A 6721-nucleotide genomic window follows, 5' to 3' on the forward strand; every position below is an offset into this window, starting at 1 on the left:
GAGTTGAAATAAAACAGAAAATATCGACGGAGTGGTGAGACGGTTCCCCCCCGAGGTGCTTTTACTCTGCCCGGACCTTCCACGAGGACCCGCTCCCACTTTCTCCAGTTTCTGGGATGGTTTTGTCTCCCATCCCGAGTGTGCACGAGGCCGCGGCGCTCGTGTGCACGAGGCCGCGGCGCTCGTGAGCACGAGGCCGCGGCGCTCGTGTCCACGCGCTCGAGTTTGAGTGAAACCAGGCGAGCAGATTTCAACGCTGAATAAAAGCTGCCTGATTACAACCCAGCGAGGACGTTTCAGGCAAATCCTCCCCACACGTCTCCTTTTTCTAGTGGGGGGGTGGAGGTTGGGGGTTGGGGGGTGGGGGTTGCCCCCCCCCCCAAGGAAATGTGGGTTTGCAAAACCTGGAATTTTGACAAAGGCTTCCGTGTTCTCCCTCTGCTCCCCCTGACAGATGTAATGGATTCCTGTAACAACAACCCCTGAATAACGGACATTTAGGGGCGTAATAATCCCCCCCCCCACATTCACACCCACACCGACACACTGAGGGAATTATCGCCGCGGAACGCCGCTGAGGCCCGAACGAGCCGCCGGGCCCCCGCAGATACCGATTAAGAGGGCAGATTTACACAAACGCCGGTGAGACAAATGCACCAAAAAATGCAGAAAACCAGATTATTGGAGGAGACGAGGCGTTCGAGGTCCGGAGACACAGTCGGCTCACGGGCGCTCAGGTGTGAAGCCGCCGCAGACGCACCAACAGGCAGCACAACGCCGTCTTTTCTGGGTTCAGACGCACGACAAACAACACAGATTACAGGAAAATCACAGGTTACACATCGAACAGTCTTCACCACACACACACTCACGCAAACGTCTGTGTGTGTGTGTGTGTGTGCGTGTGTGTTGCTTTCTCAGATCGGGGGATGATTCAAACAGCAAATTTGTGGATTTAAAAGTGAACAATAAATCTGCACTTTTTGAAGATCAGACAGATTTTTAAAATCTAAACTAAAAACTTAAATTAAATGTCTGTAAATTAAATTTCATCCTCGCGTTTTCACACCAAACAACATTTATAACGCGCTTTTATTATTTAGCTTTTACTTTAATTTCAGACGCAGCTGGAACAGATGGAAAATCTAAATGTAATTTATTTTACTGGAATCATGAAGAATATTTTCAGAATATTTTATGGCTCAACGTCATTTATTTATAATAAATGATCACAATTAAATTTGTCAGAATTAATGAAAGAATTCTTTTTAAAAAATTACTGAAATATTTCACTAATTGCAAAATTTTAGCACCAAAAATGATTCAAAGGTTTATGTAAATTAAAATATTTAAACGCTTAATACTTTGAGCTGGCCTCCATATTTCAGCAATAATTCTCACTTCCACAAACAAAGCTGTTAAATCCCATTTTAACCTTTGACCCTGAACGCCACACCAGGAGAATCGGGGAAATTTTTACAGAAAAGTTTCTGAGGCCTGATGAGCGAAATAATTAGAATAAATCATATGTGCTGTATATGTCTGCCCTCACCTCAGCTCACCCCTCTCTCTCTCACACACGCACGCACGCACGCACGCACACGCAGGGGCCTGAAGTGAGACCAACTGCACACAAATGATTAAATGCTGTCAAATGTACAAAACCAGGATCAACCTTCTCTAATCAATAAGTGTTAATAATATCGATCCTTGCTGGACAGACAACACACACACACGCACGCACACACGCGCGCGCACGCACAACGGAAATCTGAGCCGGCTGTAAACAAATTAAATTTAAATTCGGGCCGGATCAAAGTTTGTGTTGAGACAAGTGAAAAATCCACAGTGTGAAAGTTGAGCGGGGAAGATCACGCAACAGCCCCGCGGACCCCGCACAGCCCCGCACAGCCCCGCTCTGTCTGCGGGCTCTGCGGTCAGGCTGCCCGCACAGAAAGTCCCAACCAGCGGACTTCATCCACCCGCAGCAGCCGCAGCTGAAGCGCCGGGAAACCGCCGTGCAGCAGCCGAGCGGCAGTAAACACACACACGCACACGCACACACGCCCGCGCGCACTTGAAAAGTTGTAAAGTGCACTCACCTGTGTCAGACATAGCGGAGAATACATATCTGTTGAATCTAACCTCAGATCACAAACTTTGTGTATGTGCGTGCGTGCGTGTGTGTGGTGCGGAGGGTGTTACTGAGTGTATGCGTATAGGCGCGTGCGTGTATGTGTATGTGTGAAAAAGGAAAATGACGGAGTCAGGGCGGGTGGAGGGGGAAGCGGAGCCCTCCTGTTGCCCCCTTCGCTTTCACATTTCCAACCAGCGCTGAACTTTGACCCCCGCCTCGGGTGACATGGACCGTCCGGACCTGTTAGAGGCCCTCCGCCGGGCACGAGCGCGCAACTTTCAGCCCGGGCGCGAAGAACATCTCCGGCAACAAGAGAAAAGTCCGGCCGGGAGACGCGGGGGGGTCCGGCGAGAGCGGCGTGCTGGTGGGGCGGCGGCGGCCAGAGAGAGTGGACGGAACAAAGATCCACGAAAAGTGCATCTCAGACGGACCGCGGCCACATGTCTGTCCGTGCTGCGGTGTCGGTGGCGGGGCAGCTCCGCTCCGGACGGAGGGCGCGGTGCAGCAACAGCGGAGTCCCGGGAAAGAAGCTGCGCCGGCGGGGAGAAGAGCCCTGAGCTGCCGGCGGCCGCTTCGCCTCTGACGGCGGCTGCTCCCGGGAACGACGGTGAGCGCGAGGCGACGCGCGGGGAGCGAGAGGGGGGAGACGCGCTGCTCGACACCTTCTCTCCGCGGCTGCTCCGGGATCTACACCCGCTCCACCGCCGGACTGCGTCGGTGTGTGCGCGCGCGCGTGTGCTGATCACACACTCTGCCCATTGATCAGAGGCACAGCCATCGATCCTGCGCGCGCGTGTGCGCAGCAGCGCTCCTGTGCTTCGGAATCCCGCTGATCAGGACAATAACTGGTCCGAAACTGATCAAAGAGTGAGCTTATCGATCACAGATCAACAGCTTTCACGCGGGAAGCCTCCAGTCACGCAACTTGTGCGGGTTAAGTTGGAGGAGGAGTGAGCGCGTCGTCCCGCAGTGCGCGAAGGTGCTTGATGATCCAGAAGAGCTGATTATCACGGTTATTGAGAGCGTCACGTGGTCATCAATGACATCACAATCAGTGCTTTTAATCTGAAAGGTGGGTTGACCTCCTGACCTCCTGATCACCCGAGCTCCTCTGGGGTGGTTCCGCTCACACACTAAACCGAAGCTACATTTGTTCACTAAAAGTCGCCTTTTGGAAAAGGAGCCGCGCACATCCCATCAGAACCAGAGCAGGCCCGAACCGCGGCTGCTCAGCAGCGCCCCCTGGGGGCCTCCCGGCGACCCGCAGGCTGAACGAAGTCCCGAACTGTGAGGAACGGGTCAGGGTGTGTTCGATGGTACCACAGGTGTTGATCCAGTCAACCAGTTGTGGTTCTGGAGAAACTGAACAGGAACACACACACGCACGCACACGCACACACACACACACACACACACACACACACACACACACACACACACAGGGATCCCTGGACTTTCATAGAAATAATTCATTTCCCACCTGAACCTCCTCCTGAACCAACCCTGACCTTGACCCCTGACCCCTCACATTGCTGGTATTTTGTTATTCAGAATGTATCAAGTACAAGAACAAACACACACACACACACACACACACACAGAGTCATGAAACAAGATTAAATTATGGACATCTGAATTCAATCTCTAGCAACATCAAAGGTAACAAAGCCAAAGAAACTGAGCTGAAGATTCAAACGTCATCAGCTGTGAAGGAGGCACAGCAGTGCCCCCAGATTAGGCTCAGGTCGTAATCTGGGATTACCACACACACCCTGGAGGCTGCCCAGCATCAAGGAGAACATTTAAGCTCACAACCCTGGAAGATCACACACACACACACATATATACACACACATATACACACACACACACACAAGATTGACTCAGAGTTTACATTTACCATCTAACACGTCCTGGACATGAAAAACACCCAAACCAGAAGAATTACAACCAGAACTCACAGCGGGACGGCTGGTGTGTCACATGACCTCTGCTCTCTGCTCTGATTGGCTGAAACTGATCATTAACCTCAACATGAGAGCTGTGAGGTGGGACAATGTTTAGGATGGACAGTGGTGAGATGGGACAATGTTTAGGGTGGACACTGGTGGGATGGGACAATGTTTAGGGTGGACACTGGTGAGATGGGACAATGTTTAGGATGGACACTGGTGAGGTGGGACAATGTTTAGGATGGACACTGGTGAGATGGGACAATGTTTAGGATGGACACTGGTGAGATGGGACAATGTTTAGGGTGGACACTGGTGAGGTGGGACAATGTTTAGGATGGACACTGGTGAGGTGGGACAATGTTTAGGGTGGACACTGGTGAGGTGGGACAATGTTTAGGATGGACACTGGTGAGTTGGGAGAATGTTTAGGGTGGACACTGGTGAGGTGGGACAATGTTTAGGATGGACACTGGTGAGTTGGGAGAATGTTTAGGGTGGACACTGGTGAGGTGGGACAATGTTTAGGATGGACACTGGTGAGGTGGGACAATGTTTAGGATGGACACTGGTGAGTTGGGAGAATGTTTAGGGTGGACACTGGTGAGGTGGGACAATGTTTAGGATGGACACTGGTGAGTTGGGAGAATGTTTAGGATGGACACTGGTGAGGTGGGACAATGTTTAGGATGGACACTGGTGAGGTGGGACAATGTTTAGGATGGACACTGGTGAGTTGGGACACTGTTTAGGGTGGACACTGGTGAGGTGGGACAATGTTTAGGGTGGACACTGGTGAGGTGGGACAATGTTTAGGGTGGACACTGGTGAGGTGGGACAATGTTTAGGATGGACACTGGTGAGTTGGGAGAATGTTTAGGGTGGACACTAGTGAGGTGGGACACTGTTTAGGGTGGACACTGGTGAGGTGGGACAATGTTTAGGGTGGACACTGGTGAGGTGGGACAATGTTTAGGGTGGACACTGGTGAGGTGGGACAATGTTTAGGGTGGACACTGGTGAGGTGGGACAATGTTTAGGATGGACACTGGTGAGGTGGGACAATGTTTAGGATGGACACTGGTGAGGTGGGACAATGTTTAGGGTGGACACTGGTGAGGTGGGACACTGTTTAGGGTGGACACTGGTGAGGTGGGACACTGTTTAGGGTGGACACTGGTGAGGTGGGACACTGCTGTGTTGACCTGTGGACAGGACTAACTGGAGACTTCCTGGGTCGTCTCTGGTAACTAATGCGAGTGAATCTACAGGAAACGTAGGTTGTGGACAGCAGGCGTCTCCATGGCGACTTAAACATATTTTCCTTATTTCAGGGGACGTCCTCGTCCCCTGAAATAAGGAACAAACACGTCTGAGCTCTGTGTTTTACTGTGTTTCTGTAGTATTATGGTCTGGCTGATATGGACACCAACCGTCTCGTCTCACGTCGGCGATTTTCAAGCGAGTGAAACGATTTTGTTGCTCTGAAAGTGCGACACTGAATAAAAGATGACACAACACAGGTGGATCAACACAACGTGACACTTTCCTGACTCACAACAATCGCTTTACATTCAAAATACAGTAAAACTCTGAACATCAGAAGAGTCTGAGGCGCCACCTAGAGGCCGCACAGCAGCAACACACACAGCAGCAACACACACACAGCAACACACACACAGCAACACACACAGCAACACACACACAGCAACACACACAGCAGCAACACACACAGCAGCAACACACACACAGCAACACACACACAGCAACACACACACAGCAACACACACAGCAGCAACACACACACAGCAACACACACACAGCAAACACACACACAGCAGCAACACACACACAGCAACACACACAGCAGCAACACACACACAGCAACACACACAGCAGCAACACACACACAGCAACACACAAACACAGCAGCAACACACACACACACAGCAATAACACACACACAGCAGCAACACACAAACACAGCAGCAACACACACACACACAGCAATAACACGCACAGCAGCAACACGCACAGCAGCAACACGCACAGCAGCAACACGCACAGCAGCAACACGCACAGCAGCAACACACACAGCAGCAACACACACACACAGCAATAACACACACACAGCAGCAACACACACTAACAACACACACACACAGCAGCAACACACACACAGCAGCAACACACACACAGCAACAACACACAAAGAGCAATAACACACACTAACAACACACACAACACACAGCAGCAACACACACATTAACAACACACACAACACACACACAACACACAGCAGCAACACACACACACACACGCACTAACAACACACACAACACACACACACAACACACAGCAGCAACACACACACAGCAATAACACCACTATGTGTTTGTGGGTCAGCATGTACGTATGTGTGTCTGGTTGTGTTGGTAGTGTGTAAGTGTGTGTGTGTGTGTGTGTTGTTAGTGTGTGTGTGTGTGTGTGTGTGATGGAGGAGGTCCACCTGCTCCCACTGAGCTACTGCCAGGCTGGAGCTCTGCCAGCAGTAGCAGGCCTGAAACCAAGCCTCTGTCAAGCTCGCACAACCAGAGAGAGAGGGGGGAGGGGGGGGGGGGGGGGGGGGGGG

Source organism: Takifugu rubripes, chromosome 20 (assembly GCF_901000725.2).
Source record: "Takifugu rubripes chromosome 20, fTakRub1.2, whole genome shotgun sequence".
NCBI lineage: Eukaryota > Metazoa > Chordata > Actinopteri > Tetraodontiformes > Tetraodontidae > Takifugu > Takifugu rubripes.